The following is a 26,057-nucleotide window of genomic DNA, read 5'->3' on the forward strand; positions in this document are numbered from 1 at the left end:
GAATAATAGGGATTGAAGAAGGAGAAGACCTGCAGATCAAAGGCCCAGAAAATATATTCAACAAAATTATAGAAGAAAACTTTCCCAACCTAAAGAACGATATTCCTATGAAGGTTCAAGAAGCATACAGAACACCGAATAGATTGGATCAGAAAAAAACATCCCCGCGCCATATAATAATCAAAACACAAAACATAAATATTAAAGAAAAAATTTTAAGAGCTGCAAAGGAAAAAGGTCAAGTAACTTATAAAGGTAAACCTATCAGGCTTACACCGGATTTCTCTATGGAAACCATGAAAGCCAGAAGATCCTGGATAGAGGTACTGCAGAAACTAAGAGACCATGGATGCAAACCCAGACTACTATACCCAGCCAAGCTATTGTTCACTATCAACGGAGAAAACAAAATATTCCAGGATAAAAATAAATTTAAACAATACGTAGCTACTAATCCAGCCTTACAGAGAATATTAGAAGGAAAATCACTACCGAAGGAATCCAACATTCCCAACACGATCTACAATAACTCGAACATCTAGCAACCATTCACAAGCACAAATCAAAGAAGAAAAACACATACACTCTACTACTTAAAAAAAAAATGACCGGAGTCAACAACAACTGGTCATTAATATCACTTAATATCAATGGACTCAATTCACCTATAAAGAGGCACAGACTTAGAGATTGGATACGAAAACAGGATCCAACATTCTGCTGTTTACAAGAAACACACCTCAACCACAAAGACAGACACCTACTCAGAGTAAAGGGTTGGGAAAAGGTTTTCCAAGCAAATGGACCTAAGAAACAAGCGGGCGTGGCCATTCTAATATCTAACAAAATCGACTTCAAACTAAAATCAATCAGAAGAAATGGAGATGGACATTTCATACTCATAACTGGAACAATTCATCAGGAGGAAGTCTCAATCCTGAATATCTATGCTCCTAATATAAAGGCACCCACATATGTAAAAGAAACTCTTCTAGAACTCAAGGCAGTCATCAAACCACACACACTAATAGTAGGAGACTTCAACACTCCTCTCTCACCAATGGACAGGTCAATCAGACAGAAACCAAACAGAGAATTGAGAGACCTATTGGAGGTATTGAATCAAATGGACTTAACAGACATCTATAGAACACTCCACCCAAATAGGAAAGAATATACCTTTTTCTCTGCAGCTCATGGAACCTTCTCGAAAATTGACCACATACTCGGTAACAAAGCAAACTTCCACAGATACAGAAAAATATTAGTAACTACCTGTGTCTTGTCAGATCACCATGGACTAAAATTAGAATTCAACAACAATGCTCCCACCAGGAAGCCAACAAACTCATGGAAACTGAACAGTCAACTACTAAATTACCCCTGGGTCAAGGAAGAAATAAAGAAAGAAATTAATCTCTTCCTTGAATTTAATGAAAACAAAGACACAACATACTCAAACCTATGGGACACTATGAAAGCAGTGCTAAGAGGAAAGTTCATAGCACTAAGTGCCCAATTAAAGAAAGCAGAGAAAGCACACATTGGAGACTTAACAGCACACTTGAAAGATCTAGAAAAAAAAGAAGCTGATTCACCCAGGAGGTCTAGAAGACTGGAAATAATCAAACTGAGGGCTGAAATCAACAAAATAGAAATAGAGAAAACAATCCAAAGAATCAATGAATCAAAAAGCTGGTTCTTGGAGAAAATCAACAAGATTGACAAACCCCTATCCAAGTTAATCAAACGGCAGAGAGAGAACATGCAAATTAATAAGATCAGAAATGAAAAGGGGGACATAACCACAGACACAGAGGAAATTCAGAGAATCATTAGATCTTACTATGAAAGTTTATATGCCACAAAGTTGGAAAATGTAAAAGAAATGGACATTTTTTTAGATAAATACCATATACCAAAGTTGAACCAAGAACAGGTGAACAATCTAAATAGACCTGTTAGTCGCGAAGAGTTAGAAGCTGTTATCAAAAATCTCCCTACCAAAAAAAGCCCAGGACCAGATGGTTTCAATGCAGAATTCTACCAGAACTTCCAGGAAGAGCTAATACCTATACTCCTTAACGTATTCCACAATATAGAAACAGAAGAGTCACTGCCTAACTCCTTTTATGAAGCTACAGTTACCCTAATACCAAAACCACACAAAGACACAACCAAGAAAGAGAATTACAGGCCAATCTCACTCATGAACATCGACGCGAAAATTCTCAATAAAATACTGGCAAACCGAATCCAAGAGCACATTAGAAAAATTATCCATTATGATCAAGTCGGCTTCATTCCAGAGATGCAGGGCTGGTTCAACATACGCAAATCTATCAATGTAATCCATCATATAAATAAACTGAAAGAAAAAAACCATATGATCATCTCACTAGATGCTGAAAAAGCATTTGACAAAATTCAACACCCATTTATGATAAAGGTGTTGGAGAGACTGGGGATACAAGGATCATACCTAAATATAATAAAAGCAATATACAGCAAGCCGACAGCTAACATCAAACTGAATGGAGAGAAACTCAAAGCCTTTCCACTAAAATCAGGAACGCGACAAGGCTGTCCACTCTCTCCATACCTCTTCAATATAGTGCTTGAAGTTCTAGCAATAGCAATAAGACAACATAAGGGGATCACGGGGATTCGAATTGGAAAGGATGAAGTTAAACTTTCGTTATTTGCTGATGATATGATAGTGTACATAAGCGACCCCAAAAACTCTACCAAAGAACTCCTACAGCTGATAAACACCTTTAGTAACGTGGCAGGATACAAGATCAACTCCAAAAAATCAGTGGCCCTCCTATACACAAAGGATAAAGAAGCAGAGAGGGAAATCAGAGAAGCATCACCTTTCATGATAGCCACAAATAGCATAAAATATCTTGGGGTTACTCTAACCAAGGAAGTGAAAGGCCTATTTGACAAAAACTTTAAGTCTTTGAAGAAAGAAATTGAGGAGGATACCAGAAAATGGAAAGACCTCCCCTGCTCTTGGATTGGGAGAATCAACATAGTAAAAATGGCAATTCTACCAAAAGCAATCTATAGATTCAATGCAATCCCCATCAAAATCCCATCAAACTTCTTCACAGACCTTGAGAGAACAATAATCAAGTTTATATGGCAAAACAAAAAACCCAGGATAGCCAAAACAATCTTATACAATAAAAGAACTTCTGGAGGCATTACCATCCCTGACTTCAAACTCTATTATAGAGCTACAGTATTGAAAACAGCTTGGTATTGGCATAAGAACAGAGAAGTCGACCTATGGAATCGAATAGAAGACCCAGATATTAACCCACAAACTTATGAACACCTAATTTTCGACAAGGGAGCTAAAGGTATACAATGGAAGAAGGAAAGCATCTTTAACAAATGGTGCTGGCATAACTGGATGTCAACCTGTAAAAAAATGAAAGTAGATCCATATCTATCACCATGCACAAAAATCAGGTCCAAGTGGATTAAAGACATCAACATTAATCCGTCCACTTTGAACCTGATGGAAGAGAGAGTGGGAAGTAGTCTACAAGATTTAGGCACAGGAGGCCTCTTCCTAAGTAGGACCCCAGCAGCACAGACAATAAGAGAAACAATGAATAAATGGGATCTACTGAAGCTGGGAAGTTTCTGTAAAGCAAAGGACACTGTCAGTAGGACAAAAGGGCTGCCTTCTGACTGGGAGAAGATCTTCACCAACCCCTCATCAGACTAAGGTCTGATCTCCAAAATATACAAAGAACTCAAGAAACTAGGCACTAAAACTCTAATTAACCCAATTAAAAAATGGGGTACTGAACTTAACAGAGAATTCACAACAGATGAACTTCGAATGGCCAGAAGACACTTAAGGTCATGCTCAACCTCCTTAGCGATCAGGGAAATGCAAATCAAAACCACTTTGAGATACCATCTTACACCTGTCAGAATAGCTAAAGTCAAAAACACCAACGATAGCCTATGCTGGAGAGGATGTGGGGTGAGGGGAACACTCATCCATTGTTGGTGGGAATGCAAACTCGTGCAGCCACTGTGGAGATCAGTGTGGCGGTTTCTCAGGAAACTGGGAGTCAACCTCCCTCAGGACCCAGCAATACCACTCTTGGGAATATACCCTAAAGATTCCCTAACATACTACAAAAGCATTTGTTCAACTATGTTCATAGCTGCACTATTTGTAATAGCCAGAACATGGAAACAACCTAGGTGCCCCTCAATAGAAGAATAGTTAAAAAAGGTGTGGAACATATATACATTAGAGTTTTACTCGGCGGTTAAAAACAATGACATCTTGAATTTTGCATGCAAATGGATGGAAATAGAAAACGCTTTACTGAGTGAGGTGAGCCAGACCCAAAAAGAGGAATACGGTATGTATTCACTCTTAAGTGGATTCTAACCATAATTGAAGGTCTTTGAGCCTATTGTTCGTGATCCTAGAGAAGCTGAATGACAGGATGAACCTGATGAAGATTGTTTGGCTGTCCGCCAGGAGGTAGGAAGTGGACGGGAGTCCCGGGTAACCTCGGGTGCATGGGGGGGTGGGAGGGTCGATGGAGGGGGAGAGGGCTAGAGAGAAGGGAGTAGGGGAGGAACGGGGAAAGCTTGGTGGCGGGGGATGGGGGGGAAGGAGGTAGGATGAATATGGGATCAGGGAACAATATATTTCAACTAAGGGAGCCATTTTAGGGTTTACAGGAGACTTGATTATATATGGGATCCCAGGTCCAAGGAGAAATCCCCCAGATTGCTCTCTGGACAGAGGAGAGGGTGCCTGAATCGGCCGTGGCCCATGACCATACTGATGTATATTTTGCTTATCACCATAGATCCTTCGTCTGGCGAAGGACGGCTATGCAGTCGGAGGCCCACATTGGAGCAAAGGATTGAGCCCCCCGAGGTCCGGAGGGGGAGCGGAAGGAGGAGGAACATGAAAGACGAAATCAGTACTGCGAGTGATGCTATCACCCACTGATACAAGGGAACGGATCTGATGAGAATTTACCAGGGCCAGTCGGACTGGGACTGAACGAGGACGTGATCTAGCCAGATTCTCGGAATTTGGCCGGATTCTCTGACTGTGGCTGGCCCGGGGTCTTTCTGAAAAGCCATTGACTATGACACTGGGACCTGTTTCCTCTGCATATGCTGGATTTTGGGGATCCAGTCTGTTTGGACGCTTGCCTTCCTGGACCTGGAGGGAGGGGGAGGGAGCTGGAGCTTCCCACAGGGCAGGAAACCCTGACTGCCCTGGGGGACGGAGGGGAAGGAGGGGGGGAGTGGGGGGAGTGGGGAGAGTGGGAGGGTGTTGGGAGGGGGGGCGGAGATGGAAGCTTTTATAATTTAATAAAATTTATTAAAAAAAAAACAAGGACGAGTTATACTGGTGAAGATATGGGCAAAGAACAACACTCATTTATTGCTGATGGAACTGAAAAATGATACTGCCACTATAGAAACAATGTGGATATCACACATAAGTTGACAAAACAGGGCTTGGGTTACAGATCTGGAATGCCAGCGACTCTGGTCTGAGGCAGCTGGACTGCAATCCAAACCTGTCCGAGTATGTTAGTGAGACCCTATGTTACAATAATAAGTAGAAGGGAAGACTTGGCCACAGGAAGTGGTCCTTATAATAAAGGAATGTCCCACAAAGGCAGGTCTCCAGTGATCCATCATAGGGACTAAGAGGGTGGGAGTTAAAAAAAAAATCAACTGAGCTATATGACTGTTGACAGACACACACAAACCCAATTTAAAGATGAAAGCTATGATATACTTCAGTAGTGGGCTGCTTCATAGCATTTATTGAGTAGATACATGGCTTTATACTATGTGATCACGTGTTGTGCTGGCACATAAGTGCACCAGGTGTATGTAGTGTCTCTAGAACTAGAGGTACCCCTGAGAGTGAATTCTCATGTGGTTTGAATCCACTGTCATGTGAAATATATAGTAAAAAAAGGGAACCTTTGTAGTAAGAATGGCGGGCTGTGTTCCCGCCCGGATCCCAGCTAGCTTACACTCAAAATAATTACATGGAAACTGTATTCATTTAAACACTGCCTGGTCCATTATCTGTAGCATCTTATTGGCTACCTCTCTCATATTGATTCAACCCATTTCTAATAATCTGTGTCTCACCACGAGGTGGTGGCTTACCAGGAAAGATTCAGCATGTCTGACCTGGCGGTTGGCTGTATGGCGTCTGCCTCACTTCCCTTCTTCCCAGCATTCTGTTCTGTCTATTCTGCCTATCTAAGCTGCTGTCCTATCAAAGGCCAAGGCAGTCTCTTTATTAATCAATGAAAGTAACACATAGACAGATGACCTTCCTACATCAAACCTTTTATTTTCTAATGGACTCTGTGTATTTTGGGCTATGACAGTGACCCCACAAATGGTTTTAAAATGTTCTTGCTCTATGGAACTGGAAACAGAGCTCAGTGGTGAAGAGCACATGCTGCTCTTGCAGAAACTGAGTTCAGTTACAAGTACCCACAGGCGGGCTCTCAACTGTATGCAGTTTTTCTCCCAGGAGATCCTCCACCCTCCCTATTCTGGCCTTCTTGGCCTGAGACAGGGCAAGGGTGCATGCAGGTATTCACAAACACAAATATTTACAAAAGAAGAAAGTCATACAAAAATCCATTCTAGCAAGAAAACTATTAATAAGTGCTCGCAGAAACTATTTTCTACTTTTATTTAACATGTTAGACAACAACATTTAGTCAAGTTTTAATTTGTTTTGGAACAATCTCAACATATGAACCACATTGACCAGAAACTAACACAAATTAGACAATGTCATTCTCCCAACTCCAAGTCTATGAGTACTTCCATGTGTCCAGGTCCTCTGGTATCCACTGCCAGAGCTGATCAGAAGTTGGATGTAGGTATCGAGCAACATCTGGACCTCAGGCTATAGCTGTGGTGGGAGTTGGAGCTTGAAATGAGGCTGGACCTTCAGCCACTGCTGATTCAGTCTGGGCTTTAGCTACTATGGGTTGACCAGGGTCGGAAGCTACAGCATGGGCTTGACCATCAAGCAGCTTTTTGGGGGCACTATACCCAGACTCCTCTATGGCGTGCTCATCATGGGAAGAAGCTTGCAGGGTGGAGTTGAGTTTCGGAATGGAGACTGGAGACATGGACTTGACATTTGCAGAAGCAAGGACAGAGAAGTGACCATGGGAATAGGTGGACCCAGAAACATCTTTAGGGTATCCATTTCACTCTGGTGGTCCTTGAACACTGTGGGGATTTTTACATTTGTACATAGACATTGGTTCCTAAATCAAATCTAGAAAGACAAAAAAAAGCATTCAGAGGAAGACCTGGGTGCCCTAGAGTTGGCCACAAGGTGAAGATGCTGGAGAGAAAGCATGGCTACAGGAACACTCATGACACAAACACACACATACACTTGCACATACAAATATACACAGAGGAGGTATAAAAGGCAGATGAGTATGATTTGACACTAAAGAACTAGAGAATCTTTAGCTCTGACATCTGATATCTAGGTCCTTAAAACCCTGTTGATACAATAATATGAATTCGTTATGGTACCCACTGAAGCAGAATTCCAGGCCTTGCTCCAAATGCACATTTGTTCACCATCCCCAGTGTCCCACGCTGTGTCAGGCAGTGAAGAAGTGTCCAGGGTGGGTGATTATAATAAGTATAGAGGTTGTTGATAGGGAAATGGCTATTCCAGCAGCAGGAGAGAGGGAATACAGTGAGACCAGGATCTGGTACTCCATTGCTTGAAACTTTCACAGAGTTCCACGTGTTACTACACTGATCCAATTATTCTTGCAGAAAGAGCTTTTGTTCCTTGGTGTACAAGTTGTTTTACTTCCACTCTTTCCAAAGAGCCTGGGAACAAACTTGAAAGGAGCAGCATTTATCTGTGGGAATTAGATGACCTATGGAACACTGTCAAGCAAAATGTCACATGACAGCATTTGGAACCTGGGGTCCCACGGGTGGACATGAGGTCATTTGATAACATGCTTGCAATGAGGGACCTTGGGTCATTTGAAGAATAAAAGTTTCATGGGTCCCATAGGTCTACTGGAGGGACTTCAGGCACTGGCGGATGTCAAGCATACAGGGATGGGATCCTACTGCAGTACTGTCCTCTATTGGAGAACCTAGGAGGAGGGAAATGAATAGAGTAGGTGTGCTCTCTCCAAGGTGACTTATCAAGTCTTCCAAGCATTTGCAAATTTGTTCCAGACTTTCTATGAAGCAGGGATGACTCTGGTGCCTCACCGTTTCTCTTTACCTGTCATTGTATTTCCGTTGGCTTTAAGTTTTCTAAACATTGGAAACAATCAAACAGCTCCTGTGTTAATGCAACACTGTCAGTCCATGGAAGCTGTCAATGGGGAGGAAGTTCACTCAGAGTTCTCAAGTTCCAGGTCCATTGTCCTTGCCCTGGTTTCCAGTTGTCTAACAAGGAATCAAGGAAACCTGGAACAGGAAATCCCAGGTGGTCCCACCTAACCCTAACAATGAGCAGAAGAGTCTTTGAGGACAACTCACTCTGGATATCAGCAGATTCTACAATCTTGAATAAAACATTTCTGTTGTTTGAAACTCTATTCCACAACCCTACCTTAAATGTCTGCTTCTTACGGGACCCTCCCATACTCTCCAAAATTTATTCCTGCACATTGAGCAGATCCACCCACCCTGTGGCCCCAACCCTGTAAATATATTGAGGACATCGTTCATTATAAAAATGATATGTTAAACACTAATTTCCTGGGGAGCAGGCAAACTACTAGGGACTTGGCCCATCAATGGTACTCCATCCTTTTTGGGGCTCCAGCATAGAAGTAAATTGGCCTCCACTTGCTGCTGTCCTTTTCAGAAATGTGGCTTTTCTTGGCTTGTTGCCAATTGGTGCTCCACTTTCCTTCCTGTTGCTGTCATCCCTTTTTTTATTTCTATCTTATTGGTTTCCTTGCTTTCTTTATTTCTTTCCTTTTAACTTGCTTGTTTATTGTAATTCAGACAGGGATTCTCTATATAGCCCATTTTATTTCTATACCTCACTGTATAGATTAGGCCAGATTCCAAGACAGAGATTCCATTGCCTCTGCCTTCTTTGGGCTGAGATAGGTCTCTCCATTTGATAGGGAAGGGCCTGCTTAGCCTTAGACCATCCTGTCGTTACTCTTTCCGCAATGGTAACATCAACCAGTCCATTTACCTGGGACATCTAGTCCTCACTCTGGTCACACAAGTCAATGGATTCTTTTTTTTTATTAAATTATAAAAGTTTCCATTTCAGCCCCTCCTCCCAACACCCTCCCACTCCCCCCACTCCCTCTCCCCCTCCCTCTCCATCCCCTAGAGCAGTCAGGGTTTCCTGCCCCGTGGGAAGTTCAAGTTCCTCCCCCCTCCCTCCAGGTCCAGGGAAGGTAAGAGTCCAAACAGACTGGAACGCCAAAATCCAGTATATGCAGAGGAAGCAAGTCCCAGTGTCATTGTCAATGGCTTTTCAGAAAGGCTCTGGGCCAGCCACATTCAGAGAATCTGGTTGGATCATGTCCTCGTTCAGTCCCAGTCCAACAGGCCTTGGTGAACTCTCATTATATCAGTCCCCTTGTATCAGTGGGTGCTCGCATCCCTCGCAGTCCTGATTACTTTTTTTATTTTCTTCATCCTTCTGCTCCTCATTTGGACTGTGGAGTGCTCAGTTCGGTGTTCCAATATGGGTCTCCATCTGTATCGCCATTCAACGTCGGATGAAGGTTTCCTCTGCCCTTGCCTTCTTTGCTCACGTTCTCTTTCCTTCTGCCTCTCATTTGGACCTAGGGAGCTAGGTCCAGTGTTCCAATGTGGTTCTCCGACTCCATCTCCATCCATCGCCAGATGGGGGTTCTATGGTGACATGCAAAATATTCATCAGTATGGTTGTAGGCCAAGGCCGGTTCAGGCACCCTCTCCTCTGTCCAGAGAACCATCTGGGGATCTCTCCTTGCAACTGGGATCCCCTTTATAATCAAGTCTCTTGTAAACCCTAAAATGATTCCCTTAGTTGAGATATATACTTGCCTGATCCCATATCCATCCTTCCTCCCTCCCCCCAATCCCAGTCCCCCGATCTTTCCCAAATCCTCCCCTACTCCCTTCTCTCTAACCCTCTCCCCTTCTAACAACCCTCCCCCCCATGCACCCGAGGTTACCTGGGACTCTTGTCTATTTCCTACCTCCTGGCGGATATCTAAATAATCTTCATCAGGTTCATCTTCTTATTTAGCTTCTCTAGGATCACGAATAAAAGGCTCAAAGACCTTTAATTATGGTTAGAATCCACTTATGAGTGAATACACACCGTGTTCCTCTTTTTGGGTCTGGCTTACCTCACTCAGTAAAGCATTTTCTATTTCCATCCATTTGCATGCAAAATTCAAGATGTCATTTGTGGCGCGCTTCCTGACCAGCAGGAATGAACGGCCACGAAAACGAGATTCCTTCCCTATCACGTCTTTATTCGGAGCACTCGGTTGAGGAAAATTGGGGAAAGGGAAGAGAGAGAAAAGACAGAGAAAGGGAGAGCAAGGGAGAGAGGAAGAGAGAGCGCAGGGACGAGAAAAATATTAGAGAGAGCTTAGAGAGAGGAAGCCAGAGAGGAAGCAGAGCCCAGAGGCAGCTGCTTTTCTAGGGTGAAAAGCTCGAATGCTGATTGGTTGATGCCATTCTGCTAGGGCCCAAGGCCACAGGACAGGTCAGGGAACCACATCTCTGAAATGCAAAACAAGGCTCCAAGCACACTGGCCTGGACTGCAGCAACAAAGAATTTGTATACCTCCAGGCTGTAGGACTGCTGGCACTATCTCGCCAAGGTGACATCCTGGCAGCTCCCTACAGTCATTGTTTTTTACCGCTGAGTAAAACTCTAATGTGTATATGTTCCACACCTTTTTTAACCATTCTTCTATTGAGGGGCACCTAGGCTGTTTCCAGGTTCTGGCTATTAGTGCTGCTATGAACATAGTAGAACAAATGCTTTTGTAGTATGTTAGGGAATCTCTAGGGTATATTCCCAAGAGTGGAATTGCTGGATCCTGAGGGAGGTTGACTCCCAGTTTCCTGAGAAACCGCCACACTGATTTCCACAGTGGCTGCACAAGTTTGCATTCCCACCAACAATGGATGAGTGTTCCCCTCACCCCACATCCTCTCCAGCATAGGCTATCATTGGTGTTTTTGAGTTTGGCTATTCTGACAGGTGTAAGATGATATCTCAAAGTTGTTTTGATTTGCATTTCCCTGATCGCTAAGGAGGTTGAGCATGACCTTAAGTGCTTTTTAGCCATTCGAAGTTCATCTGTTGTGAATTCTCTGTTCAGTTCAGTACCCCATTTTTTAATTGGGTTAATTAGAGTTTTAGTGTCTATTTTCTTGAGTTCTTTGTATATTTTGGAGATCAGACCTTTGTCTGTTGAAGGGTTTGTGAAGATCTTTTCCCAGTCAGAAGGCAGCCTTTTTGTCTTACTGACAGTGTCCTTTGCTTTACAGAAGCTTCTCAGTTTCAGTAGATCCCATTTATTTATAGTTTCTCTTATTGTCTGTGCTCCTGGAGTTCTGCTTAGGAAGTGGTCTCCTGTACCTATATCTTGTAGACTACTTCCCACTTTCTCTTCTATCAGGTTCAAAGTGGTCAGATTAATGTTGATGTCTTTTATCCATTTGGACCTGAGTTTTGTGCATGGTGATAGATATGGATCTTTTTTCATTCTTCTACAGGTTGACATCCAGTTATGCTAGCACCATTAGTTAAAGATGCTATCCTTCTTCCATTGTATAGCTTTAGCTCCCTTGTCAAAAATCAGGTGTTCATAAGTTTGTGGGTTAATACCCGGGTCTTCTATTCGATTCCATAGGTCGACTTCTCTGTTGTTATGCCAGTACCAGGCTGTTTTCAATACTGTTGCTCTGTAATAGAGTTTGAAGTGAGGGATGGTAATGCCTCCCGAAGTTCCTTTATTGTATAAGATTGTTTTGCCGATCCTGGGTTTTTTGTTTTGCCATATAAACTTGATTATTGTTCTCTCCAGGTCTGTGAAGAAGTTTGATGGGATTTTGATGGGAATTGCATTGAATCTATAGGTTGCTTTTGGTAGAATTGCCATTTTTACTATGTTGATTCTCCCAATCCAAGAGCAGGGAAGGTCTTTCCATTTTCTGGTATCCTCCTCAATTTCTTTCTTCAAAGACTTAAAGTTCTTGTCAAATAGGTCATTCACTTCCTTGGTTAGAGTTACCCCAAGATATTTTATGCTATTTGTGGCTATCATGAAAGGTGATGTTTCTCTGATTTCCCTCTCTGCTTCTTTATCCTTTGTGTATAGGAGGGCTACCGATTTTTTGGAGTTGATCTTGTATCCTGCCACATTACTAAAGGTGTTTATCAACTGTAGTAGTTCTTTGGTAGAGTTTTTGGGGTTGCTGGTGTACACTATCATATCGTCTGCAAATAACGAAAGTTTAACTTCATCTTTTCCATTTCGAATCCCCTTGATCCCCTTATGTTGTCTTATTGCTATTGCTAGAACTTCAAGCACTATATTGAAGAGGTATGGAGAGAGTGGACAGCCTTGTCGTGTTCCTGATTTTAGTGGAACGGCTTTGAGTTTCTCTCCATTCAATTTGATGTTAGCTGTCGGCTTGCTGTATATTGGTTTTATTATATTTAGGTATGATCCTCGTATACCCAGTCTCTCCAACACCTTTATCATAAATGGGTGTTGAATTTTGTCAAATGCTTTTTCAGCATCCAATGCAATGATCATATGGTTTTTTTCTTTCAGTTTATTTATATGATGGATTACATTGATAGATTTGCGTATTTTGAACCAGCCCTGCATCTCTGGGATGAAGCCCACTTGTTCATAATGGATAATTTTTCTAATGTATTCTTGGATTCGGTTTGCCAGTATTTTATTGAGTATTTTGTCGTCAATGTTCATGAGTGATATTGGTCTGTAATTCTCTTTCCTGGTTGTGTCTTTGTGTGGTTTTGGTATCAGGGTAACTGTCGCTTCATAAAAAGAGTTTGGCAATGATTCTTCTGTTTCTATATTGTAAAATACATTAAGGAGTATAGGTATTAGCTCTTCCTGGAAGTTCCGGTAGAATTCTGCATTGCACCCATCTGGTCCTGGGCTTTTTTTTGGGAGGGAGATTTTTAATAACAGCTTCTATTTTTTCACGACTGACAGGTCTATTTAGATTGTTCACCTGTTCTTGGTTCAACTTTGGTATATGGTACTTATCTAAAAAAATGTCCATTTCTTTTACATTTTCCAACTTTGTGGCATATAAATTTTCGTAGTAAGATCTAATGATTCTCTGAATTTCCTCTGTGTCTGTGGTTATGTCCCCCTTTTCGTTTCTGATCTTATTAATTTGCATGTTCTCTCTCTGCCATTTGATTAATTTGGATAGGGGCTTGTCGATCTTGTTGATTTTCTCCAAGAACCAGCTTTTTGATTCATTGATTCTTTGGATTGTTTTCTGTGTTTCTATTTTGTTGATTTCTGCCCTCAGTTTGATTATTTCCAGTCTTCTACTCCTCCTGGGTGAATCAGCTTCTTTTTTTTTTTAGAGCTTTCAAGTGTGCTGTTAAGTCTCCAATGTGTGCTTTCTCCGTTTTCTTTAATTGGGCACTTAGTGCTATGAACTTTCCTCTTAGCACTGCTTTCATAGTGTCCCATAGGTTTGAGTATGTTGTGTCTTTATTTTCATTAAATTCAAGGAAGACTTTAATTTCTTTCTTTATTTCTTCCTTGACCCAGGGGTGATTCAGTAGTTGACTGTTCAACTTCCATGAATTTGTTGGCTTCCTGGGGGTAGCACTGTTGTTGAATTCTAACTTTAATCCATGGTGGTCTGACAAGACACAGGTGGTTACTAATATTTTTTCGTATCTGTGGAAGTTTGCTTTGTTACCCAGTATGTGGTCAATTTTCGAGAAGGTTCCATGAGCTGCAGAGAAGAAGGTATATTCTTTCCTATTTGGGTGGTATGTTCTATAGATGTCTGTTAAGTCCATTTGATTCAATACCTCCAATAATTTTCTTATTTCTCTGTTAGGTTTCTGTCTGATTGACCTGTCCATTGGTGAGAGAGGAGTGTTGAAGTCTCCTACTATTAGTGTGTGTGGTTTGATGACTGCCTTGAGTTCTAGAAGTGTTTTTCTTTCACATAAGTAGGAGGCTTTATATTAGGGGAGTAGATATTCAGGATTGAGACTTCCTCCTGATGAATTGTTCCTGTTATGAGTATAAAATGTCCATCTCCATCTCTTCTGATTGATTTTAGTTTGAAGTCAATTTTGTTGGAGATTAGAATGGCCACACCTGCTTGTTTCTTAGGTCCGTTTGCTTGAAAAACCTTTTCCCAACCCTTTACTCTGAGTAGATGTCTGTCTTTGTGGTTGAGGTGTGTTTCTTGTAAACAGCAGAATGTTGGATCCTGTTTTCGTATCCAGTCTCTTAGTCTGTGCCTTTTTATAGGTGAATTGAGATCATTAATATTAAGAGATATTAATGACCAGTGGTTGTTGATTCCGGTTATTATTTGTGTGTGTGTGTGTGTAGTAGAGTTTGTGTGTTTCTCTTCTTTGAGTTGTGGTTGTGAAGGGTCGCTAAATGTCTGGGTTATTGTAGGCAGTGATGGCAATGTTGGATTCCTTGGGTTGCGATTTTCCTTCTATTACTTTTTGTAAGGCTGGATTTGTGACTACGAATTGTTTAAATTTATTTTTATCCTGGAATATTTTGTTTTCTCCATTGATAGTGAACGATAGCTTGGCTGGGTATAGTAGTCTGGGTTTGCATCCATGGTCTCTTAGTTTCTTCAGTACCTCTATCCAGGATCTTCTGGCTTTCATGGTTTCCATAGAGAAGTCCGGTGTAAGCCTGATAGGTTTACCTTTATAAGTTACTTGACCTTTTTCCTTTGCAGCTCTTAAAATTCTTTCTTTAATCTGAATGTTTTGTGTTTTGATTATTATATGGCGAGGGGATGGTTTTTTTTGATCACGCCTATTCGGCGTTCTGTATGCTTCTTGAACCTTCATAGGAATATCATTCTTTAGATTGGGAAAGTTTTCTTCTATAATTTTGTTGAATATATTTTCTGGTCCTTTGATCTGCAATTCTTCACGTTCTTCAATCCCTATTATTCTTAGAAATTGTTCTTTTATTTTGTCCCAGATTTCTTGAATGTTTTGTGATGAGAATTTGTTGGATTTGCTGTTTTCTTTGATCAGAGCATTTATTTTCTCTATGGTATCTTCAGACTCTGAGATTCGTTCTTCCATCTCTTGTATCCTATTGGTTATGCTTGATTCTGTAGTCTCTGTTCGTTTACCTAGATTTTCCATATCCAGCCAGCCCTTGTTTTGTGTTTTCTTCATTGCCTCCATTTCAGTTTTCAATTCTTGAACTGTTTCCATTACCTGTTTGATTGTTTTTTTCTTGGTTTCCCAGTGTATCATTCATGGATTTACTCATTTCTTCGATCCTTTTTTGTATTTTTCATCCATTTCTTTACTCATTTCTTCAATCTTTTTGTTATACTTCTCATCCAGTTCTTTAAGGGAGTTATTCATATCCTGTTTAAGGGACTCTATTGCTTTCATTATGGCATTTTTTCCCTCTTCTTCTGAATTAAGAGGTTCAAGACCTTCTATTGTAGGGTCATTGTGTTCTGGTGTTTTCATGTTTTTTTTTAGATTGTTGGAGGAGTTCTTGCCTTGGCGTCTGCCCATCTCTTCCTTCAAATGCTTTCTACTGGATATTCTAGTACCAGGTCAGGTTCCCTTGTTGGGCAGGGACTTCACTGACAGAAGGCCTACCTTTCCTCAGGCAGTCTATTGAAACACAGGCACTCCCTACTACCGGGTTGCACTCACAACCCAGGCCCAGCGAGCAAGGGAGTTGCTCTGGGGAGATCTTGTGGCCTCAGAGGGAAGGGGGGAAGAGAGGAAGGTGTACCTGGATAAAGGCTGGGACGGGATTCGGGAGAGCTCCGCAGGGAGGAGTCGCCTCTGCCCAGTGACCAGATTGCCCGGTGTGTGCAAGGGAGCAGCTCTGGGGAGATCTTGTGCCTCCAGAGGGGAGGGGGGGAAGAGAGGATGGTGTACCTGGATACAGGCTGGGACGGGATTCGGGAGAGCTCCGCAGGGAGGAGTCGCCTCTGCCCAGTGACCAGATTGTCGTGGGGGTCGGGGAAAGACTGAATTCCTCCTAGCCGAAGCCTTCTGGCCAGGAGAAAACTCACCCCTCCTCCAATGGAAGTCTGCTAGAAGTTCACTCTCTCTTGCTGGCCAGGAATGTGATTGAGCTGAGACAGGGCTTGCCTGTCCTCAGGCAGGCTCTTAAAGCACCGGAGCTGCCCCTGCTGGACTGAGCCCACAGCCCAGGCCCAGCATGCAAGGGAGCAGCTCTAGGGAGATCTTGTGTCTCCAGAGGGGAGGGCTCAATGGATTCTTAACTACACAGAGTTGCCCCCAATCTCATGCAAACATTAAAACATAGACATGGTGGTGGCTTAGTTTTTGTTCACAGATAAACTGTAGGCTAAATAAGTATTCATCTTAAAAGGCTGATCTCCTGGTGTGAGGAACTGAACTGTATTTAATCAGTACCAAGGAAAACTCAGTCTGCTTCTCAGGGTCCAGCCATCTGACCTTTCACTTTTTTAGGAAGGCGGTGTCAGGAAAGACCTCTGTTTATGGGGCCATTTTCCAGGAAGTTTTCTTCACCTCTAGAGAATTTAAATTAACTACTAAATCCAATGCAAATTTAACCAAACAGGGCCAAGTGAGGCTCACTGACAGAGCATTTGTCCACATTTTTTAAAAATCCTGACATTAACCCCAACACTGGGTGATGAAGACAAAAAAATAATAATATAGACTGAAAAAATGTTACTACTTGTCTTGTTGTGTGTGTATTTGGTCACGAGTCTGCCAGGGCACACATGTTGAGGTACAAAAAAATATAGAAACTCATTTTCCCCTTCCACCTTGTGAACCAGTGAAATCAATAAGCCCTTGTCCTCAGTTGTGGGGACAAGGGCCTTGGATGTACCATATCTGAAGCTTCAGAGATCTTGAAGGGTTACATCACCAGGGAGAATAGAGGCCGAGACCAGGGTTCTCATTTGAACTACAAAGTTACAACATTTATGACCTGTAGGCATCACCAACTAAATGATCTTTATAATTAATATCCAGAGCTTGAGACATTTCTGTAGTTTGACCCATTTAATGCCTCTACACACCAGGTTGATTCAGCAGGCCCATATTGCCTTGGAAGTGAGGAGAGACTCAGGGCTTGAAGGCCAGCCCTGATTACACAGTACCTCCAAAAACTGTCTGGGTTACTGGAGAATCTACCTCAACAGAAAAAAAATCAAGAAAAAAACAGACAATTCTATGTGAGGATCTAGGTGTTCAAATGAGAAGTATAATCATACACTCTTGATGTTACCCAAGGCTACATAAGAGTCAGACCTAGGAACAGAGACCTGTAATCCCAGTACTTGGGAAGCTGCACTAGGAGAAATGCAAGTTCAAGGACAGCTTTGGTTACAGAGTGTCTTTGAGGTCAACCAAAGACATATGATCAGAACTTTCCATTGGAGAAATAGAGGCAACAAAGATAAGAAATTCATACGAGTTGGACATCTCTTTTCATTTTTGCTATGAACAGGTCTCTGATTCAATCTCCAGTCATGAGGAGACAAGGAAAAAGAAGAGAGAAAACAGCAAAGGATTAAATTATGTGAGGAAGTTGTGGCTTGAGATAGATGAGGGCAAATTTGTAAATGACTCTTCAGACCTCAACTTTAATGAGTGTGCTATAAGCCTTATAGACACACCTAGTATAAGAAGATTAATTAAAACTTTTAAAATTAAATATTATTTTATATTGGTGTTGTGAAGTTACAAGTTGATAACAGGGGACATTTGCAGATATTTTTCCACAAATTCTGCCACCTGGGAAGCCCTTTTGGGTTACACAGAAAAGTAATTACTGGGTTCTGAGAAAAAAAATTACGCAATATATTTTAATCACCTTGATATAGGATCTACTTTTAATCCTAAAACTCGAAAGACAGGAGCAGTAGGATCTCTTTGACATTCTGGATACCATTGTCTACATTACACTTTCCAGGATAGCTGGAGCTACAAAGAAAAAATGTCTTTAAAACCTCAAATGTTCATTCATGGACGTGTATCTATGTAATTTTATATTCTTTCCGCTCCCCCAGTTCTTCCTCATGTGGTGGCCATGCAATCTCGGGATTTTTCCTCTAGTTTAAAAATAGATATTTAGATAAGCACATAAATAGCATACACATATACATACACCAAATAATATGGAGTCCATTCAAGCCAACTAGTTATGACCTGAACATGGGGACTACACTAGACTGTGATTGTTCTCCCCAGATTTAACAAGCTCTAAGGCCTAGGTGGTAGCGCACACCAGCACTGCAGAGGCAGAGGTAGGCAGAACTCTGAATTCAAGGACAGCTTGTTCTACAGAGTGAGTTCCAGGACAGCCAGAGCTACACAGAGAAAGGCTGTCTCAGGGGAGAAAACATTATATGGGATGTTCAGAGTAGCACTTCTCTTCCAGAGGACCTGGGTTCAATTTTCCCACCCACAATGTACCTCACAACTGTAATTCTAATTCCTGGGCATCAGATACCCTGCCCAGAAAAAAACACAAGCAAAACATCTATGAAAAAAATCAAATTATTAAAAAGGGGGTTAAAATCCCTGTAAGGAACCCCAATAAAACTCATGTTTCATCAAGTGGACTTTGGTGAGATCTTAGCTTTTTTTCTGTCACTAGTTCCAAGTCTGGGGTGAGTAGACATTTGTGAGTTGCGTCTTCACAGAAAAAGTTCTGTCACATAGAAAGATCTGACAATGGGGTAAATTTAGAATATATAACAAAAAATTTTAAATGAGTTACAGGAACAAGCATCCCTAAAAGTGTGTGGTCACACCCACTGCTTTAATTTTAGCACTAAGAAAGAAGAAGAAGGTAGATTTCTGTGAATTCTAGGCCAGCCTGGTCTATGTAAGAGTTCCAGGAAAGCCAGGGACACAAAAAGAAACATGGTTTAAAAAAATGAATAAAAAGACTCCAGGCCAGCCACATTCAGAGAATCCAGCCACATTCAGAGAATCTGGTTGGGTCATGTGCTCTTTCAGTCCCAGTCCAACTGGCCTTGGTGAACTCTCATAAGATCAGTCCCCTTGTATCACTGGGTGATTGAACCCCTCGCGGTCCAGATTTCCTTTTTCATGTTCTTCCTCCTTCTGCTCCTCATTTGGACCTTGGGGACTTGTTTCCTCTGCATATACTGGATTTTTGGGATCCAGTCTGTTTGGATACTCACCTTCCTGGACCTGGAGGGAGGGGGGAGGAACTTGAACTTCCCACAGGGCAGGAAACCCTGACTGCTCTTAGGGATGGAGAGGGAGGAGGAGGGGGAGTGAGGGGAGTGGGAGGGTGTTGGGAAGAGGGGCGGAAATGGAAACTTTTATAATTTAATAAATTTCAAACAGTTGAGAAAAAAATGAATAAAAGGCTAGGCAGTGGTGGCCCAGGCCTTTAATCCCAGCACTCGGGAGGCAGGTGCAGACAAATCTCTGTGAGTTTGAAGCCAGTCTGGTTTACAAGAGCTAGTTCTGAGAGTGCTAGGGCTGTTACACAGAGAACAACTGTTTCAACTGTCTTGAAAAAAATAAATAAAAGAAAACTGGAAGTCAGTTTTTTTAAAAAATGAGTAGAGAACTAAAAAAAAAAATTCTCCAAAATATAGAACACAAACTCCTAAGCAACTATATTGGACTCAATTAAACAATAAGGGTGTGGTGGCTTACTCCTTTAATCTCACCACTCAGAAAGCAGAGACAGGAAGATCTTCATGTGTTCCTTCTGTTGTTTCCTTGGAGCATCAGGGTGAACTTAGTGGTCACCACATTTATCTGAAGGCATCATGAGGCCTTGGGAACCCTAACAAGTAGAACCATTGAGTGACTTGAGGGAATCTGGTGTCTAGGGTGTGCTGTTCCGGTTCCCAGTGTTGGGGTACCTTGACAGACTGGAAGTCTTGGTTTCGTTAATGGTTCTGAGTGCATTGGAGACTTGATCTCATTAATGTTCCTGGAGGAAGTCGGGAACTTTAAGTCATTCGGAGAGTCAGTTTGCTTACAGAGGATGGGTGGTTTTTGAGCTGAGCACTCTTGCACAAGGAATCTGCACTGGCAGAGATGACAAGAGTGACACAGCCTTTAGAGCAGGCAGGGCTATCATGAGATCAAGAGCCAGGCTCCCAAGGAAGTTTTGAGAATTCTTCTGATTCTGTCTAGCTTGTCTGTTCTTGAGCCAGTTCTGGAGAGACAAAGGAAAGAAAGATCAGGAGAGGCCAGGTGCCCCATTTAGGCCTCAAATCTGAAGTTGCTGGGTGAAAAGCCTGGACCTTGGTCTCTCCCCAGCACCTATCATAGATCTTGAGGATCCTAGGGCCAAGAAAGAAGACAAGATGATCTGGACCAGAAACACACAGACTAGAGGAGCTTCTACTAGAAGCTGGGAGTTTAGAGGGGAGCCCTGATATCTAGGCCTCTAAATCATTTATTATCCCTGTGTATCACACCAGGATTCTGCACTAAGGGGCTAAGGGACATTTGAATCCAACCTTGAACACACCATTGTCACCCTTCTACTACCTGCTACTGGGCCAAGGAACCCCAATAGTATAAGGCACTATAAGTACAGGTCTAATGGAAGTGTGTGGTTGGCTGCTGGGGAGAGGCTGTCTGATGAGAAGAAAGGGAAACATGAAAAAGACATACCTTGGTATGGGACTCCTTCAAGTCAAATCTTTGAGTCAGTGACATGCATTGCTCCTGGTTGGGTGCATGCACTTATCAAAATGTTCTTGCAGGACCAGGTTTTGTTCCAGGGTGAACACTGTGCATTTCTTCAAATCCCTGCTTGGATCATTGTGAGAAATTTGTGACCTTGGAGAAATTCAAGAAGGCAGGAGACCTTGTGGGCATGGTGGAGCCATGAAAGTCTGCAGTCACTGGAGAACTAGAGCACTTGTTACTTGGAAGTACGTTGTGGCCTTCATCATTTTTATACCAATTACCAATGACAATACCTGGGGAACATGAGATCCTAGAATAACAGGGATATTTGGTGCCACTGTTAGATATTTCTAAACTGGAGAAACTACAACTAAAAACAGAAATAGATCAGAGAATCTACACAGTCCCTAGTTCATAGACCCATTCCTTGCCATCAGTCACTACAAGCTTGTTATACATCACTGTACTCTGGTCTGTGCCTTTGCTGGAAAACACTGTTAAAAGCATAGTAGCTAGACCAGCACCCTGGGGTCTCGCCAGCACTCTTTTTGTGGCTTCCTCAATCTATGCACTCATCTGATTCTCAGTGCTCACATCTATCAGGTAAACTGCAAATAGCACCTGAATTTTCAAAGAATCCTCTACATATTAAGCTGTGAATGTGAGGAACTTCAAACTCCAAGCCTACATACCAGTTCTGGAGTGTCACCAAGGCTCTTCCACCTCTTACCCCTTCTCTTCCTCAACAAGGCAGTTCCCCAACCTACCTGTAATACACCTTTCCTTGGGGCCTCAACTCACCAGGAAATCTGTACATTGTTGCACCTTGCTCAGATCCCTCTCTGTGTTTAATCACTACTCCAGGAACCAATGCTTAAATATCTTCTCCAAGGTAGAAACTCAAAAAACTCCAACCATTCTTTGGCTCCTCCCTCCATGCAGGCCCTTAATCCATTACCCACACCCAACTTTTCATAGCCCTCAGTATCAGCCCCACCTTAGCTCAGCAACAAGGGTCCAGAAGACAAATTCAAGGTCTCAAAATCGGCAAGCAATTGTTTGTTTTGTTGTCTGCATATGTCTTTTGCCTGCACATTTGGGTGTGCAACTTTTGCATGCCCAGGATCCTAGGATGATTGTGAGACACCTGCTGGATGCTGGGAACTGAACCAGGATTTCCCGGTAAATTAGCAATGGCTCTAACTCATTGATGAATTTCTTCAGCCCACTAAAAGAAATCCTTAGTGACGGACATGTCTAGAAGCAGAATTTTCTAAACATGTCATAATGAGAAGTAGCCAAATTAAACACACTAAATTTTACTCAAAAGCAGTTTATTTAAAGAAAAAGATGAATAAAACTAGAGGCTATGTTGGCTTATATTAATATAACTGTGTGGTCTATTGCTCAGGCTTCTTATTAACTAGCTCTTACAATTAAATTAAACCAAAATTATTACCTATATTTAGTCATGTGGCTTTGTACCTTTTCTCAATAAGGCATTCTCTTGCTTCTTCTGCATCTGGATGGTGATTATCTCTCTGCCTTTCCTCTGCTCACAATTCTCCTAGTCTGGTCACTCCACCTATACCTGCCACCTGGCTACTGGCCAATCAGCATTTTATTTAAACCACATGAGTGACAATTCTTTATAGTGTACAAGAATATTATCCCAAAGTATTTTCCCCTTTTCTTTTCAAAAGAAATCCCAGAATCTAATCTCCTTTGTTAAGCTTTTCCCCTGACCATATTCATAACCTTTTGCAACCAACACTCTAAAAAAGATAAAATCCATAATCCATTCTTTTGGGAATATGGGCACAGTTTTCTAGGCTACTCCCTGCTGAATGGAGGAGGTGATAATCTTCTGGGGACCCAAAGAAAATTTAGGACTATGGCCAAGTCTTGCGTGGAATATTCTGTAAGCCTGGATCATCTCAACCATCAGTCTTGAAGCTGTCCTGGAAGCAGAACTCAAAAGAAACTGCAGCAGTGGTGCCTAAGGTCCTGCCACTGCCAGCTATAGAAATAAATAATCTCCAACGGAACTTTTACTTGTTCTCGAGGATGGCATCAGGGAGACCTCTGTTTCCTGGGTTAAGTCACAGGAAGCTTTGTTTATGTCTACAGATTCTTTAAATTAACTACTTAATCAAATGCAAATTTACACAAGAAATCCCAGGTGAGGCTCATTGACAGAGTACTTGCTCAGCTTTTTTAAGATCCTGGCATCAACCCCCAACAATGGGTGATGAAGAAAAAATGGAACATGAATTGGAAAAATATTAATACCTGTTTTTCTTTTTCTTTTTCTTCACAAACCTGACTGGGGCCACAGTTGTAGGTATAAAGAAAACATGTAACTGATTTTTCCCTTCAACCATGTGGACTATGGAAATAAAACTCAGGTCCTGAATTTTGGGGGCAAGTGTTTTGGATGTGCCATTTCCCAAGCTTCAGAACTCTTGAAGGGTTACATCTCCAGGGAGAATAGAGGCTGAGACCAGGGTTCTTATTTGAACTACAAAATTAAAATATGTATTTCCTGAAGACACCAACAAGTAAATGGTTTTTACAATTAAATGGCAGATCTTTGAAATACGTCAACAGTCCAGCCCATTTAATGTCTCTACATACAAGGTTAGTACAGCATACTTATATTGCCAGAAGTGGAGAGAGGAGGATCAGGACTTGAGGGCAAGCACTGACCACACAGCAGCTCCAAGGCAGCCTGGGGTACTGGACACCCTGCCTCGAAAGGGAGAAAACAGCAAGAAATCAGAAACAAAATCTCTATGTGAGTATCTAGGTGTTCAAATGTGAATAATAATAACATAATCTTACTGCTTTTAAAGGCTTCATAAGAGACAGACCTGGGGGAACAGACCTGTAATCCCAGCTAAACCAGGAAAGCTGCAATTTTAGGACAGCCTGGGCTACAGAGTTATTTTGAGGTCCATCAGGGATATGTGACCAAAATATTAATTAGAAAAAAACAAGGGATAGAGACAAGAAATTTCTAGGAGTTGGACACCACTTTACATTTTTACTATGAACAGGTATCTATCTTATTCAATCTCCAATCTTTAGCAGAAAAAGAAAAAGAGGAGAGAAAACAGCAAAGGATTCAATTATGTGAAGAAGTCATGGCTAGAGGCAAATCAGGGCACATGTCTGACATATGTGGAGATGAATCTTCAGGCCTCAACCTTGCTCTCTTGACTGCACCATAAGCCTTATAGACACACTCAGTACAAGATTAATTTAAAACATTAAATGACATTTTATCTCATGTAAGGTTTCTGAAGTCATAAGTGGATGAAAGTGGAAAGTCAAAGGATTGTTTTTATACACGTGCTCCTACCTGGTTAGCCCTTTTAGAGTTACACAGACAAGTAAGTACTGGATTTTGACACAAATATTTCATACAATATATTTTAATCACCTTGCTATAGGGTCTACTTTTAATCATAAGACTCAAAAGGCAGAAGCAATAGGATTTCTGTGATTTCTGGGCTACCGTTGTCTACATGACATTTTCCAGGATAGCTGGAGCTACACAGAAAAAAAAAACCTTAAATACTACTCAAATGTGCGTTTATGAATGTGTATCTATGTAATTTAAAATTCTTTCCACTCCTCCAGTCCTCCCCACATTGTGGCCATGCAACTTTATGTTTTTTCTCTTGTATAAAAAATAGGAGGGAGCGGTTCGTGCACACTGAGGAGGAGCCGCAGCTGCCTTCGCTGCTGCCATAGCCGTTCTGCCTCCACCACCACCACTACCGAGGCAGTGCGGAGCCTTTATAGCCATGCTGTCCACCCCGGAGCAGAGTCCCGGGCCTTCCCGCCCTTTTTCAGATTCTTAAATAATACAATGTTTAGTGGTTATGAAGACCACATGGCCGAAGACTGCAGGGATGATAGTGGGAGAATGAATTTAATTGTCAACTATCTCTCTCCAGGAGGAATTACAAAGTCTATTCAGCAGCATTGGCGAGGTTGAATCTGCAAAACTTATTTGGGATAAAGTAGCAGGACACAGCTTGGGTTATAGCTTTGTGAACTATGTGACTGTAAAGGATGCAGAGAGAGCAATCAGCACGCTGAATGACTTGAGACTCCAGTCCAAAACTATTAAGGTGTCCTATGCTCGTCCAAGCTCAGAGGTCATCAAAGATGCCAATTTGTACATTAGCGGGCTCCCGAGGACCATGACTCAGAAGGATGTGGAGGACATGTTCTCTCGGTTTGGGCAAATCATCAACTCCAGGGTCCTTGTGGATCAGACTACAGGTTTATGCAGAGGGGTTGCATTTATCCAGTTTGACAAATGGTCGGAAGCAGAAGAGGCAATTACCAGTTTCAATAGTCATAAACCCCCATGTTCCCACAAGTCCATCACAGTTAACTTTGCAGCCAATCCCAACCAGAACAAAAACATGGCTCTCCTCTCGCAGCTGTACCATTCACCTGCTAGGCAGTTTGGAGACCCTGTGCACCACCAGGCGCAAAGATTCAGGTTCTCCCCCATGGGTGTAGATCACATGAGTAGGGTTTCTGGTGTCAGTGTTCCCGGCAATGCTTGCTCGGGCTGGTGCATCTTCATCTGCAACCTTGGGCAAGACGCTGATGAGGGGATCCTCTGGCAGATGTTTGGCTCCTTTGGTGCAGTCACCAATGTGAAAGTGATTCGTGATTTCAACACCAACAAGTGCAAAGAGTTTGCTTTTGTGACATGATAAACTATGAAGAAGCTACAATGGCCATAGTAAGTCTGAACGGCTATCTCCTGGGGGACAAAATTTTACAGGTTTCCTTCAAAACCAACAAGTCCCACAAATAACTCGCTCATGCTTTCTTTTTTCTTTTCTTTTTTTTTTTTGGTACGGAATAGATAATTAAGAGTGAAGAAGTTGAAATAAAAAAAAATAGATAATTAACTGAGAAAAGGATTAATAAATGGGACCTCCTGAGACTAAAAAACTTCTGTAAAGCGAAGGACACGGTCAACAAGACAAAATGACAGTCTACAGAGTGGGGAAAGATCTTTACCAACCCCACATCAGTCAGGGGACTGATCTACAAAATA

The 26,057-nt window shown here is 41.9% G+C and overlaps 1 pseudogene; it reads left to right on the forward strand.

Moving 5' to 3' along the window:
- Positions 1 to 24,842: 24,842 nt before the first annotated feature.
- Positions 24,843 to 25,816, forward strand: LOC125399077 (ELAV-like protein 1 pseudogene; annotated as a pseudogene).
- The last annotated feature ends 241 nt before the right edge of the window (positions 25,817 to 26,057 follow it).

The sequence above is a fragment of the Myodes glareolus genome, chromosome 1, assembly GCF_982192425.1.
Source record: "Myodes glareolus chromosome 1, mMyoGla1.1, whole genome shotgun sequence".
Classification (NCBI taxonomy): Eukaryota; Metazoa; Chordata; class Mammalia; order Rodentia; family Cricetidae; genus Myodes; species Myodes glareolus.